We start from the raw sequence: 17,050 nt of genomic DNA, 5'->3' as shown, positions 1-17,050 counted from the left end.
TGGTTTAGGATGGAAAGTTGCTGATTGAATCATTTGAAACTTACCAAAATAGAGGATTCTTTAAAATGTGATCATTTTAGAATTGAAATTATTGCATAATAGTTTTTTTGTTAAGCAAATACATAATTTTGATTACCCTAACATTTAATTAGGGAAAGGTATTTTTTTTACTCATTTTTACTCTATTCCATTGATATGCATCAATTATTTACCTAAATAAGTGAGAAATATATTAGGTATGTACATAAATACATAAATAGAAATAGAATTTTTAATAGCAATTTAAATTTTCTAAAACTTTGTTCAAATATCACAGTTATTTCTAATGCAAGTAAATATAAAGTAATGTTGTATAATTTATGAAGTAATAATTACAATTATACCTTAAAATTTATATGCATGGGCCGGGCGTGGTGGCTCACGCCTGTAATCCTAGCACTTTGGGAGGCCGAGGCGGGCGGATTGCTCAAGATCAGGAGTTCGAAACCAGCCTGAGCGAGACCCCGTCTCTACCAAAAATAGAAATAAATTAATTGACCAACTAAAAATATATATACAAAAAATTAGCCGGGCCTGGTGGCGCATGCCTGTAGTCCCAGCTACTCGGGAGGCTGAGGCAGTAGGATCGCTGAGCCCCGGAGTTTGAGGTTGCTGTGAGCCAGGCTGACGCCATGGCACTCACTCTAGCCTGGGCAACAAAGTGAGACTCTGTCTCAAAAAAAAAAAAAAAAAAAAAAAAAATTTATATGCATGGATCACCTGGGGATCTTTTTTTTTTTTTTTTTTTTTTTGAGACAGAGTCTCACTTTGTTGTCCAGGCTAGAGTGAGTGCCGTGGCGTCAGCCTAGCTCACAGCAACCTCAAACTCCTGGGCTCGAGTGATCCTTCTGCCTCAGCCTCCCGAGTAGCTGGGACTACAGGCATGCGCCACTATGCCCGGCTAATTTTTTTTTATATATATATATCAGTTGGCCAATTAATTTCTTTCTGTTTATAGTAGAGACGGGGTCTCGCTCTTGCTCAGGCTGGTTTTGAACTCCTGACCTTGAGCAATCCGCCCGCCTCGGCCTCCCAAGAGCTAGGATTACAGGCGTGAGCCACAGCGCCCGGCCTCACCTGGGGATCTTGCTAACTAAATACAGATTGATTCAGAGGTCAAGGGTGGAATCTGAAATTCTGCATTTCTAACATGCTCCCAAGTGATGCTTGTTCTTCTGGTTCAATGATCAACTTGAATAACAAGGCTTTATAAGCTTTCTAGCTTCCTAGTAATATCAATTCACTATGCAACAGTAGTTTGGTATTTTAAGTGTTGCTTCAAGATCTTCACAACAGGTACTTACCATTTTTAATAAGCTCTATGCTGAAATGTGTCCTACTTTATTAAGGGCTTTGGGATTTTCTTTATGACTAAAAAAGGCATGCTTTATATTGTGATTAATACTATTTCATATTTGGATTTTTGAAAACATTTTAAACACAGCTGTATAATCTTCAAGATAAAGGAAATTCATCATACAAATGTGTGATTATAAAGTGATCATATATATCCAAACAAGTTAATGTAATGCTTTTTTTTGTTTTTGTTTTTGTTTTTGAGACAGAGTCTCATTCTGTTGTCCAGGCTAGAGTCCATGGCATTAGCCTAGCTCGCAGCAACCTCAAACTCCTGGGCTCAAGCAATACTACTGCCTTAGCCTCCCGAGTAGCTGGGACTACAGGAATGTGCCACTATACCCAGCTAATTTTTGTTTTTTCTATATATATTTTTTAGTCGTCCAGCTAATTTCTGGATGACTATTTTTTTAGTAGAGATGGGGTTTCACTCTTTCTCAGGCTGGTCTTGAACTCCTGAGCTCAAAGTATCCTCCCTCCTCGGCCTCCCAGAGTGCTAGGATTACAGGCGTGAGCCACCACACCCAGCCATTTTACTTATTTTAATAGGCTTCCAACAGTTCTTGATAAATGCCTAGGTAAAAAACAAATTAAAATCCAAATTACCCTGAAATACCAAGGGCAGCCAAAGGTCATTCATGGCAAGATATGACTCATTTACTTTAAACAAAAATGAGAAGATTAATAATTAAATATAAAAAGACATAGCAGAGACACATGAAATATTGAACTAGATCCTTTTGTTATAATTGAATTATAAATAATGCAATTTATATATTGTCTATCATTCATAATCTTAAACATCTAAGATTAACAACTGAGTAGAAATTAGTATTATGCTGTAACTCAAATTATAAAATCTCATATACTTGTTTCCAAGCCCTTCAGTTTAAAACTTTTATGTATGATAAGTTGTTCACAATATGGTAACATTATTATGCTCTGAAAAAATAATTATAAATTAATTAATTTAAAACAGTTTTTGAGCACTTACTACATGCCAGCTATTGGTATTGCAGGCCTTCCGAATAGGGAGCTGAACGATGTGGTATTTTTGTTGAGAGCTTTATAAAGTAATTCCGTTGCTGGTTTCTGGCTGCTGAATTAAAACAGATATATCATCAACATTCATAATATTAAATTCTGCTTCCAAAAGTTATCATTCTTCATTCTCATATTTTGCAAGCAATTTTAAAGTGTACTTCTCAATACTAAATATTGTAATTGAATATTTATTACTACTAGTTGGTTCCAATAGTTATATTTCTTTGAAAAACAATTCTATATATTTATTTTTTCCTATTTCATTTTTCCCCAGCTTTATTGAAGTATAATTGACAAATAAAAATTGTATGTATTTAAAGTGTACAACGTGATGTTTTGATAAATGTATGCATTGTGAAATAATACTCACTATCAAGCTATCATATCCACCATCTCATGTAGTTACCTTTTTTGGTGTGTGTGGTGAGAACACTTAAGATCTATCCTCTTGGCAAATTTCAAGTATATACAAAATGGGTATTTATTTATTTATTTATTTTTAGAGATCAGGCCTCACTCTGTCACCCAAGCTGGAGTGCAGCAGACTGATCATAGCTCACTGTAACCTTGAACTCTCCTGGGCTGAAGCAATCCTCTAACTTCAGCCTTCCGAGTAGCTGGGACTACAGGCAAGCACCACCATGCCCGGCTAATTTTTATTATTGTTATTTTTTGTAGAGAGGGGTTTTTGAGATGTTGCCCTGGCTGGTCTCTAACTCCTGGCTTCAAGTGATCCTCCTGCCTCAGCCTCCCAGGCGTGAGCCACCACCATTCCTTGCCTCAAGTAGACAATACAGTATTATTAACTATAGTTACTATGCTGTTCATTACATCTCCAGAACTTATTTATCTTGCATAAGAAAACTTTCTACTCTTTGACCCCTGGCTACAGGTGTATCAGTCCATTCAGGTTGCTACAACAGAATAGCATACACTTGGTAGCTTATAAATAACAGAAATTTATTTTTCACTGTTCTGGAAGCTGAGAAGTCCGAGATCAAGGCGCAGGAAGATTCAGTGTCTGGTAAGGGCCAACTTTCTGGTTCATACATAGCACCTTTTTATTGTGTGCTCACACGGAGGAAAGGACAAACAAGATCCCTTGGGCCTCATTTATATGGGCATGAATGCCATTCATGAGGGCTCCATCCTCATCATCCAATCACTTCCCAAAAGTCCCACCTATTAAAACCGTCACACTGGGGAGTATGTTTCAACATGTGAATTTTAAGGGGACACAAACATTCAGAACATAACGACCACCCTTCTATGCCCTGCTTATATGAATTCAACTGTCTTAGATTCTACATAGGAGTAAGATCATGCACTACTTGTCTTTCTGTGTCTGGTTTATCTTACATAGCATAATGTCTTCCAAGTTCATTTGTATTGTTGCAAATGACAGAATTTCCTACTTTTTAAGGCTAAATAATAATGTCATTGTATGTATGTGCATGTGTGTGTGTATATATGTGTGTGTGTATGTAAATATATATATCATATGTATACCACTTTTCCTTTATTTATCTGTCACTGAGCACTTTTCCATATCTTGGCTATTGTGAATAACATTACAATGAACAGGAAACTGAAGGTATCTTCTCAAGATACTGATTTCATTTCCCTTGGATATATACCCAGAGGTGGAATTGCTAGATCATATGGTAGTTTTATTTTTAATTTTTTTGAGGAAACTCCATACTGTTTTCTATAATGACTATACCCATTTACATCACCAACTGTGTGAAAGGGTTCCCTTTTCTCCACATCCTCGCCAACTTTTTTTTTTTTTTTGTCTAACAGGTATGAGGTGATATTTCATTGTGTTTTTGATTTGCATTTCCCTGATGATTAATGATGTTGAGCATTTTTTCATATACCTGTTGGCCATTTGTATGTCTTTTGAGAAAGGTCTGTTTGGATCCTTTGACCATTTTGTAATCAGATAATTTATTTTCTTGCTATTGAGTTGTCTGAGTTTCTTATATATTTTGAATATTAGCCCCTTATCAGATGTGCAGTTTGTAAATATTTTCTCCCATACCACAGGTTGTCTATTTACTCTAGTTGTTTCCATTGCTGTGCAGAAGCTTTTTAGTTTGATGCAATCCATTTGTCTATTTTTGTTTTTGTTGCCTGCTTTTGGAGTTGTATCCAAATAATCATCTTCCAGACCAATGTTAAGAAGCTTTTCTCCTATGTTCTCTTCTAGCAGTTTTATAGTTTTAGGTCTTACATTTAAGTCTTTAATCCATTTTGAGTTGATTTTTGTATATGGGGTGACATAAGGGTCTGATTTCATTCTTCTGCATGTGGATATCTAGTTGTCCCAACACCATTTATTGAACAGACTGTCTTTTCCCCATTGTATGTTCTTAGCACTTTTGTCAAAAATCAATTGATACAGATGCATAGGTTTATTTCTAGACTTTCTGTCCTGTTCTACTCGTCAATGTATCTGTTTTAATGCCAATACTCTGCTGTTTTGATTACTATAGGTTTTCTGGTTATTTTGAAATAAGGTAGTGTGATGCTTCTAGCTTTGTTCTTCTTGGTAAAGACTGCTTTGACTATTCTGGATCTGTTGTGCTTCTGTATGAATTTTAGGATTTTTTTCTAATCCTAGGAAAAATGTCATTGGACTTTTGATAGGGATTGCATTGACTCTGTAGCTTGCTTTGTGTAGTGTGGACATTTTAACAATCTTAATTCTTCCAATCCATGAATACAGGATATCTTTCCATTTATTTGTGTCTTTTTCAATTTCTTCCTTCAATATTTTATAGTTTTCAACATACAAATCTTTCACCTCCCTTTTAAAATGTATTCCTAAGTATTTTATTTATTTTTGATGCTTTTGTAAATAAGATTATTTTCTCTCTTTTTTGGATAATTCATTGTTAGTGTATAAAAATGTAACTAATTTTCATATGTGGATTTTGTATCCTACCATTTTACCGAATTTGTTTTTAGTTCTAAGAGTTATTCTGGGGGAGATTTTAAGGTTTTTTGCAAATATGGACAATTTTTTTTCTTCCTTTCCAGTTTGGATACCTTTTTTTTTCCTTGCCTAATTACTTTGGCTAGGACTTCAGGACTGTACTGAATAGAAGTGGTGAGAATAGGCATCTTTGTATAGTCCCTGAACTCAGAGGAAAAGCTTTCAGCTTCTCTCTATTAAATATGTTATTAACTGGGAACTTGTCATATGTAGACTTTATTGTGCTGAGATACGTTCATTCTATATCTAATTTGTTGAGAGTTTTCATCATGAAAGGGTATTGAATTTCGTCAAGTACTTTTTCTGCACCTTGAAAGGATCATATGGTTTTTGTCCTTTACTGTGTTAATTGTTAATATAATATTATATGTCACATTTATTGACTTGTGTATGTTAACCCATTGTCGCATCCCTTGGATAATATAGGTACTTGATCATAATGAATGGTCTTTTTGATGTTTACTTGAGTTCAGTTTCTAGTATTTTTTGAAGGATTTTTCCATCTATATTTGTCAGGGAACTTGGCCTATAATTTTCTTTTTTTGTACTCTTTGGTATCAGAGTAATGCTACCCTTGTAAAATGAGTTTGGCAGTGTTCTCTCCTTTTTTTTGGAAAAATTGGAGAGGTATTGATGTTAATTCTTTAAATGTTTGGTAGAATTCACCTGGGAAGCCATTAGGCCCTGAATTTTCCTTTGTTGGGAGGTTTTTGATTACTAATTTAATCTTTTTATTCTTTATTCGTGTGTTTAGATTTTCTGTTTTTTCATGATTCAGTCTTGGTAAGTTGTATGTTTTCAAGAGTTGATGCATTTCTTCAAGGTTATCCAATTTTGTTGGTGTGTAATTGCTCATAGTAGTCTTTTATGATCCTTTGTATTTCTGTGATATTAGATATAATGTCTCTTCTTTTATTTATAATTTTATTTATTTGAGTCTTCTTTCTTTTTTTCTTAATCTTACTAAACATTTGTCAGTTTTGTTTATCGTTTCAAAAAATCAACTCTTGTTTTCCTGGTCTCTATTTCCTTTATTTCTTCTCTGACTTTTGTTAGTTCCTTCCTTTAGCCAAATTTCAGCTTAATTTATTCTTCTTTTTCTAATTTCTTGAGATAAAGTGAGGTGTTTCATATGAAATCTTTCTTAATGTAGGCATTTATCACTATAAACTCCTATTTTAGAACTTCTTTTGCTCCATACATTTTGGTATGTTGTGTTTCCATTTTTGTTTATCTCAGTTTTTTTAATTTTCCTTTTATTTGTTCTTTGACCCATTGGTTGTTCAAGCGTGTGGTGTTGAATTTCCATGTATTGGTGAGTTTTCCAGTTTTCCTCATTATTAATTTCTCATTTTTTATTACTATAGTCCACAAAGATGTTTGATAAGATTTCATATTTCTTAAATTTGTTAAGACTTGTTTTGTGGCCTAACATGTAACCTACCCTGGAGAATATTCCGTGTGTACTTGAGAAGAGTATTTATTTTGCTGCTGTTGGATGAAATGTTCTGTATATGTCTGTTAGGTCCATTTGTTCTAGAGTCCACTGTTTCTTTATTGATTTTCTGTCTGGATGGTCTATCAATCGTTGAAAGTAGAGTATTGAAGTTCTTTACTATTATTGTATTGCTGTCTATTTCTCTCTTCTGTTAATATTTGCTTTATGTACTTAAGTGTTCTTATGTTGGGTGCATGTATATTGTTTTCTTTTTCTTCCTATGGCAAAGCTGCAGCTGATAAGTGCAAATGGAAATGTTTTTCTTTCCATTAGATATTTTCATAAACCAATATGTCTCTTTAAAGTCAGTCACTTCTGTACCTTTTATCCTGGTTGATTCATAGGGATGAAAGACAGAAATACCACAAATTATCATGTTTAGCACTATGGCAGGGGTGGGAAGCCTGCCTCCTTGGGGCCACATGTGGCCTTCTGGATCCTTGAGTGCAGCCTTTTGAATGAATCCAAATTTTGCAGAACAAAAACACTATGGCCTAGAACCAAGTGTTTTAAAGCCAGATTTGATAAAATAATATTTTATTGATAAAGGGATGAGGTGGTACTACTGAATAATAAGACCTGACATTTATTAAGTTCTTACACATGTGCATAGCATTGTACTGTATGTTTTAAGCATTATCTGATGTAATCTTCAACCCTATGAGATGGGTACTGTCATTATCCAACTGTTACAAATGAGGAAACTTGGGCCAGAGGTTAAGTAAGTAATCTGCCCAAGTTTACCCATGTTGTAGGTGGAAAATCTTGGATTCTAAGTGTATCTACCATCAAAGAATGTTCATTCTACCACATCACTGGTGGGAAATAAAATTCTGTGTTCATTCCAAGGAATTAACTGTTATGCCTGCTTAGTTTTATAAATTAAACTATATTTTTCCTGTGACATGTATATATCTGTTTTCTGTGTATACTTCCATAGGATATTAGCTCATATACATATATGCATTTTAATTATGGTTATTATACTTTTTCTTATATTGAGAAATTTGGTGGAATTGCATCTTTGACATAATAAACATTATATACCATGACATGTCCCACCACTTAAGTTGTAAATCATTCAGGAAATACTGAGTACCTACTTTGTGCCAAGCATTCTGTACTAAGGCCAGGTATGATTGGTAAGGCAGATATTATTACCCTCAAGGGGCTCACAATCATTGCATCATTCCATATAGAATGCCTTAAGAGTCCTCCTTTCTATGATTGTTAAAAATGTAGATATTTTACATAGATTAACTCTGATGGCTAATTTTATGTGTCACCTTGACTGGACTAGGGAATGTCCAGATAGCTGGTAAAATATTGATTCTGGGTGTGTCTGTGAGGCTATTTCCAGAAGAGATTAACATTTGAATAGGTAGGCTAAGGAAGGTTACCCTCTCCAATGTGGGTAAGGCATCATCCAATCCACTGAGGGCCCCAAAAGAACAAAAAGGTGGAGAAAGGTTGAATTTACTCTCTCTGCTTGAGGTTGGACATCCATTTTCCTCTGCCCTTGGACATAAGTGCCCCTTATTTTTGGCCTTTGGACTCAGACTAGGACTTACATACACCATTGGCTTCCTTGGTGCCCAAGGCTTCAGGTTTGCACTGGAACTACATTACTGGCTTTCCTGGGCAGATGGCAGATGATAAGACTTCTCAGCCTTCATAATCATGTGAGACAATCCTTCATAATAAATATCTTTTAATATATGTTTAAATAGCCTATTAGTTTTGTTTCTTTGTAGAACCCTGACTAATACACCATTGTATTTTAGAAGCATATAACATGTTTCCTTTCACATATTCACAGCTGGAGGAGAATTTCCTCCTGAATCATACCTTGAGTCTCACCAAATCTAATTTAGATGATACTTAAATGAGATGTGGGGCTTTAGAGTTTTGAGTTGATGCTGGAATGAGTAAAGATTTGGGGAGCTGTTGAGATGGAATAAATGTATTTTACATGTGAGGACATGAATTTGGGGGAACAAGGGTAGAATAGTATTGACTGGATGTTTTTGCCTCCCCAAAATTCATATGTTAAAATCCTAACCCCCAATGTGATGGTATTAGGAGATGGGGCCTTTGGGATGTGATTAGGTTATGAGGGCAGATCTTTCATGAATAGATTAGTGCCCTTAGAAAAGAAACCTCAGAAAGCTCATTCACCTCTTCTGACATGTGAGGACACAATGAAAAGTCAGATGTATATGAATCATGAAGTAGACCCTCACCGGACATCAAATCTGCCAGTACCTTGATCTTAGACTTCCCTGGCTTCTAGAACTGTGAGAAATAAATTTCTGTTTATAAGCCACCTTGTCTATGGTATTCTGTTATAGCAGCCCCAGTATACTAAAGACTACTATTTGATTTTTACCTCATCTGCTTTTAAAATAATATATCATGATTTGTAATAAAAGTAATGAATAACCCCCCACTCCACATATCCAGCTGATACACAATGAGAGCCAAGTAATTAATGGAATGGGGGAATAATTATAGCAGAAAGCCCAAATGAAAGTAAATTGCTACAATTTTGTTTAAAACTTAGCTCTGAGCCTCCTGGCAGACAAGAAATACATTAATGCACCAAGACTGTTGTTTTCTGTAGGCTTTGGTCATCATTCAATGCTGCATTTGCTGAAACTTAAGAGTGGTAAACTGTCATATGTTGTATAGACAGCACAGGCTTTGCAGTAGGACAGATCCTTTAATGCCTAGTTCTCCTATTGGCTGTGGAAGTTTCTGCTAATTTCACCTGTCTATATGGCTGTAGTACCACATAGAATTGAGTAGGTGAAGTAGGCATTGTGTAGATTGCCTAGCATAGTGGCTCATGCAAAATAAGTTTCCTCCATTTGAATATTAAACGTGTACATGGCCAGAGATATGTTGTGACAATTATATTGTAAAATTCAGATGGAGGCCTTACATTGTTCAGCCACAGGATTACCTTAGGTAGGTACCAAACTTCCCTTGTGAATGAGTATCATCTATTTAAAAGTCTAGCAGTTGCTTAGTTGAAATTCCATATTTTTTCCATAATGCAAAAGAGATTGCTTTAAGCCAGAAGGTACTAAGATAACTTCCTTAGCAACAAAATAACTTGAATGTAGTTCATATAGAACACTTGATTTTTGAACTGGAATGCTATCTCAGTGGGCCAACCAGAAATAATTTATACCCTTTCTTCAAATTCATCTTGCATTCTCTCAGTTGATGAATTTGCCATGCACTTTGTTGAGAAACCATCAGTTGGGAACTCCCTAATCTCCTCTCTTACAAACTTAACTACCCTTATACCTATTGAATTGTTCAGTACAGTTACAATGGGAGATGTGCCTTTCTATTTATCAAAAGCACATAAACAACCCCTCCTAAGTACTTCACTTTTGGGGGGTGATTATTCCTAATTCTTTGATTTCTCCCTCTCCACTTGTATTGTTATCTTCATCATAAAAGCATATGCTAGTATCTACCATTTGAAAACAACTGTAAAACTCCCACAATACTTCAAGCAATTGGCTCAATTTTTTCTTTGCCTTCAAACTCAAATCTTTTAAAAGAGAACTCTATATATGCCATCTCCACTTCATCACCTCCCATTCATGCTTAAACTCATTCTATTTTAGCTTTCTACCTCATCTTCTCGCTGATATTGATTGCTCTTATCAAAATTACAATGGACTCCATGTTGCCAGATATGCTCAGTTCTTTGCACTCAACTTTGTTAACCTCTCAGCAGTTTTCATCATAGTCTACCCTCTGTGAAACATTCTCCTTTGTCCGCTTTTGGTGACACTATAGTATCCCAGTTTGTCTCCTTATTAGGCAGCTACCCATACCCTACTTCTAAATGAGTAGTTATCAAACTTTGGTATATATTAAAATCACTTGGGAAGTTTATTAAAATGTAGATTTTAACATTCCTCATTCCTAGAGGTTCTGATGTAATCGTTCTGGATGAAGTATAAGAATTATATCTTTAACCAGTACTCCAAAAGATTATGATGTAGATGGTTTATGAATCTCACTTTTGAGAAACGTTGCTCCTTTTGTCTCATCTCTGTGCCTCTCCTCTGTCTTTACTTTCTCCTTTGGAGAGCGCATCCATTTGTGTGTCAATGCTTCTCAACCCTGGCTGTGTAATAGAATCACCTAGGGAGCTTTTGAAAGATGCCAATGCCCATTCCAGACCAATTAATTCACAAATTCTAGGGATGGGACTAGGACTTTAGTACTTTTAAAAGCTTCTCAGGTTATTCTCATTCACAAGCATGATTGAGAACCACTAATCAATAGCCTCATGACCTTTATCTTTAGCTCAACCCTTTCTTCACGGTTTCAAGTCTATGTATTCAATTGCCTACTTGATATCATGTTGTCCTATCTCAGACATCTGGAACCTAAAATGGCCAATAAAGAACTATCAATTCTGCATCTAGTTCTCAAGCACATTTATATTCTTAGAAGTAAGTGGATCATGACAGAAAACAGAGAGTCATCTTTGATTTTTTAAACCATATTTTCCATATTCAAGTCATTAGTAAGACTTGTCAGTTTTACATTCAGGATTTATCTCAACACTATCTCATTCTCTCCATCCCCACTGTCACAACTTTAGTCCAAACCACTATCCTCTCTTATTTGGACTATTGTAATAGCCCCATCAGTGGCCATGCTTCCACATTTGCTTGTCCAATCTGTACTCCACATGGCAAACTCAAGTGATCTATTAAAGACAAATTAGCATGTCATCCCTTGCTTATAACATTTCACTTAGCATAAACCCTGGCTTACCTCTCCAACTTCAACTCTACTATCTTTTTTTTCCCAACTCACCATACTCCAGCCATGTGGGCCTCATTACTGACCTCACCAATGTATCGGGGCCTTTGGATCGTGCCTGAAATGCAATTCCCCTATGGTTGGCTTCTTATCTCTTCCTCAACAGTTCTTCCCTGCTATAGAAATAACACTGCAGCCTGTTTCTTTTTTTCATAGTACTCAATGTGACAATTTATGTGTTTATAACACTTCCACATTAACTTATGAAACTCATTAGGTCTGGGATCTTAATATATATTGTTCATTATTGTATCTTTAGCAGCTAACTCAGTGTCTGGTACCTAATAAGACTTCAGTACAAATTTGAGTTATGAGTAAATAAATTTAATTAATATTCCCAGATAACTAAATGAAATGACTCCTTGAACCTTCCCTTCCTGCTCCCTGACCTTGGCAAATTGCAATTCACCTTTTAGGGACAAGGTTTTTCATGGGACCCTTTTCTAATGCCTCCTTTCTACACACACACACATATACTAGCTTGAGCTCCCTTTTACACATTCTCATGCATTTAAAAAATTATTTCCCTAGTAAGTATTGGTTTAATCAATGAATGGTATAACCAAAACTCTGAAAATATATCAAGTTTATTAGAAATGTTAGAGATGGAATCATTCCTATGTATCCTAGTTTTCAAGATAGTATTATGATAAATGATGTGAAGAAATATTAAACCCTGGAAGCTATATTTAGATAATATAGTATGATTCATAGATGGCTCAAATCAATTCATTGGCCAAATGTTTTTCATTAAATTCTGTAAAATTCTTATGTATTAATAGTTATTAACTTCTCAATTGGGCGAAAACAGTTAAGTAATGTTCAAAAGGAGACCATTTGTACTTTTAAAAGAGCATTGTTCGGAGAGAAAGAGAGGATAGAATTTTGAAGAAATATTTAGAAAATCAATGATTTCTAAACTAGAGCATTTTGGAAATATGGTGAACTGTACTTTGATTTCCTCCTGCCTAAATTATGCCTGAGAATTTAGAGTAAAATGTTTCCCAAAGATTGGAGTTTCCAGTGGTTTCAATAATTTTGATAACAAAAAGGGCCTTCACAGGATTTTTAAACTTTTGCACAAAGTTTTAAAGGGTTCCAACTTTAAACCTAAAGTAGTTAATAAAATGAGCCATAACTGGTAGAATGTTTAGTTTTCTGGTAGAGAGAGTTCTGGACTATGCAAAACATGGGGCTATAAAGCCTGGAGAAATAGCTCTCAGCCTCCAGTGGACTTTTGTGTCTGTTACTGAGTGAAATCAAGGGAAATGTGATCATAGTAGCGATAAGTAGAGAAGGACTAATTACTAATATTTTTGGTTGTTTGATTAAAAATGTGAGTAAGCTCCTTTCTTGACCTATTCCACAAATTATCAATTAATAAGATTAAGTTCTATTTAGTATGATCAAGCATACATATGCATTTTTTTTAAACTTAGAAGCTTGGTGAGCCATCAAAAAAGTTGTGCTTTCAAAAATCCAGTCAAGATGGATAACAGACTTAACCTAAGGCATGAAATCTTAAGAATCCTAGAAGATGTTGGGAAGACCCTTTCAGACAATGGCCTAGGCAAAGAATTCTTGAAGACCCCCAAAGCAATCACTGCAGCAACAAAAATAAACAAATGGGATCTGATTAAATTAAAAAGCTTCTGCACAGCCAAGTAAACTATCATTAGAGCAAATAAACAACCTACAGAATGGAAGAAAATATTTGCTCTCTACACTTCCAATAAAGGTCTGATAACAAGAATCTATCTAGAACTCAAAAGAATTAACAAGAAAATAATCCAACAACTCTATCAAGAAATGGGCAACAGAAATGAAAGGAAACTTTTCCAAAGAAGACAGAATAATGGCCCACAAACATAAAAAAAATGCTCAATATTTCTAATCATTAGACAAATGCAAGTCAAAACCACAATGAGATATCACCTAACCCCAGTGAGATTGGCCTCTATCAAAAAATCCCAAAACAACAAATGCTGGCGAGGATGTGGAGAGACAGGAACACTTTTACACTGCTGGTGGGACTACAAATTAGTGCAACCTTTGTGGAAAAGAATTGGGAGATACCTCAAACAGCTAAAATTAGAAATACCATTCGATCTAGCAATAGCACTATTAGGCATCTACCCAAAAAAGCATAAGACATTATATAATAAAGACATCTGCACCCGAATGTTTATGGCAGCAAAATTCACTATTGCAAGGATTTAGAAACAACCCAAGTGCCTGTCAATTCATGAGTGGATTATTAAAATTTAGTATATGTTTACAATGGAATATTACTCAATTTTAAGAAACAATAGTAAGCTAGTACTGCTTATACTATCCTGGATTGAGCTTAAGCCCATTATCCAAAGTGAGGGGACACAAAATCAGAAAAATGGGCTCCACATGTACTCGCCATCAAATTGGTACTGACTGATTAACATTATGGTGCTCAAATGGTGGTGGTGTTCACCAGGGATTCGGGGGTTGGGGGGTAGACCCACATCTGAGGGATGTGATGAGCACTGTGGAGGGGAAGGGCATACCTCTAACCCTTGCTAGGGAGAGGCAAAGTTATAAAATACAATCAAAATGTTTGTACTCTCATATTTTCTTGAAATAAAAAAAAATTTTAAAAAGTTGTGTTTTATTCACACTTACTTCATTAAAATGGTTCTGGTACATTCTACAAGCAGTTGAAAATAGATACTATATTCAGAAATATTAGCCAATGGTGGTAGAGCTTACAGACATTGTAATAAAAAGTGTAAGATTACATAAGGGCTGAATTGCATACTGCAGAGTGATGTCAAAACAAAAATATTTCTCAAATTTTACTGGAGTTATTTATTTATTTTTTTTTTTGAGACAGAGTCTCACTTTTGTTGCCCAGGCTAGAGCGAGTGCCGTGGCGTCAGCCTAGCTCACAGCAACCTCAAACTCCTGGGCTCAAGCGATCCTCCTGCCTCAGCCTCCCAAGTAGCTGGGACTACAGGCATGTACCACCATGCTCGACTAATTTTTTGTATATATACTTTTAGTTGGTCAATTAATTTCTTTCTATTTTTAGTAGAGATGGGGTCTTGCTCAGGCTGGTTTTGAACTCCTGACCTGGAGCAATCGGCCCGCCTCGGCCTCCCAGAGTGCTAGGATTACAGGCGTGAGCCACTGCACCTGGCCTCCTGGAGTTATGTTTTAAATGCTTTATATTTAACATGTTTTTAAAAATTGTGATTAGGGAAATATTATTATATTTTTATAAAGAAAATTTCTTTAAAAAGGAAAGATTTTTGGTCAAGATGGAGTTCTCAGACCTGCTTTTAGCAATAGGGACATACTTGGGAGACAGAGACTATATAAAGTCTACTTTTTTTCATATAGAGTGTAAGTTTTCTCAACATCACCTACTAAGTGATCTATTATTTTTCCCTTGATTTGTGGTACTGCCTTTGTCATTTATTAAATTTCTATATATCCATGTGTCTATCTCTGAGATCTCTGTTTTGTTCTATGGGTCTATGTGATTAGTTGCACCATTATCACAAATTTTTTAAGAAGTAAAAAGTTATTATGGCCCTTTATTCATCTTCCTTAAGGCTAGCATAGCAATATGTGGACCTTTATTCTAATGTATATATTTTAGTACATTTAGTGAATTAAAAATTTCAACTAGAATTTTGGTTGAGATTACATTAAATTTAAATATTAATTTGGGAATAATTGATGTATTTATGATGTCCCCATTTAAGAGCATGGAATATATCTCTATTCAGCTCATTTGTGTTCTCTATTAGAGTTTTGTCATTTTATTCATGAAGGTCTTGGACTTTCCTAATTAAGTTAATTCCTAGATATTTTATTATTTTGAGGCAACTGTGAATGGTACCTTGTTTTAAATTATTTTTTAAATGTTTATTGCTGGCATTGGAAAATGTTACTGATTTTGTATATGGAAATCTTGCTGACTGGTTTTTAGTTTGAATGATTTGCTGATTCTACTGCTTCATGTATGTAAATGATTATATCATTTTCAAATAATAATGGTTTTAAGATCTTCCTTCTAGTCTTTAAACATCTTATTTGTTTACAACATTGTCCAGGACCTGCAATATTATGTTAAACTGTGGTGATAGCTGGCTTCTGTGTCCTCTTCTTCGTCTTAACAGAAATGTAGTCAGTATTATTCCATAAAGTATAATTTTTTTCTGTAGGTTTTTCAACTTCATCAAGTATTCTAGTTTTCTAGGTTTTTAAAAATAATCAAAAATCAATATTGAACCTTATCAAATACTTTTCTGCATCTATTGCTATTTAATCCAATCATCTTTTATGTGGTGATTTACATGAATAGATTTTCTGATGTTGAATTGATCTTGTATTGATGAGATAAGTCATACTTGCTTGTAATTTTATAATACCTTATGCTATGATTTGGATATGGTTTTTTTGTCCTTGCCAGTCACATGTTAAATTTTATCCCCAATGATATTGGTGCCTGGTAGGAGGTATTTGGATCATGAAGGCAGATCTCTAATGAGTATCTTGATGACATTCTGGTGGTAGTGAGTGAGTTCTCACTCTTAGTTCCCTCAAGAACTGGTGTTGAAAAGAGCCTGGCACCTCCTTCTCTTTCTCTTTCTTCTGCTCTCTCACCATGTGATCTCTGCACTTAACAGCTTCCCTTCCCCTTCTGTCATGAGTGGAAGCAGCTTGAGGCCCTCACCAGATGCAGGTGACAATACCATGCTTCTTGTACAGCCTGCAGAACCAGGAACCAAATAAACCCCTTTTCTTTGTAAATTACCCAGCCTCTGGTATTCCTTTATAGCAACTCGAACAAAGACACCTTATATTTCAGTTGGCTGCCCTAATATTAGCCCTACAGTCATGTGCACCTACTACCATTGCTATAGTATAATGTTTATCTCAAGGAGATACAGAATAGAGGCAAAAATAAAACATAAACCTCTTTTTTCCTAACCATTCTCCTCACTGCTGCTTCCAGCTAACTTTTGCTCCAGCTGCAGCCCCTGGTCCCACCTCACATACATGTATTTGTGTCTTCACAGTAAGGTTTCAACGATATTTTGTTAGTTATTTATAGTTTCTCCAGAGTCAATTTGGGGGAGGGAGCCAGTATAGGTAAGTGATGGAAAAATCAAAACAAACATTGACTGTATTAAATGGTAGTTACAAAGGCTAATTTGTGGAATTAAAGAAAATATAAGACAAAACTAAAATACTAGACAATACCTTAT

The sequence above is a fragment of the Microcebus murinus genome, chromosome X (genome assembly GCF_040939455.1).
Source record: "Microcebus murinus isolate Inina chromosome X, M.murinus_Inina_mat1.0, whole genome shotgun sequence".
Taxonomy (NCBI): domain Eukaryota; kingdom Metazoa; phylum Chordata; class Mammalia; order Primates; family Cheirogaleidae; genus Microcebus; species Microcebus murinus.
The sequence above is the reverse complement of the archived record's forward strand: the minus strand, read 5'-3'. Positions refer to the sequence as shown.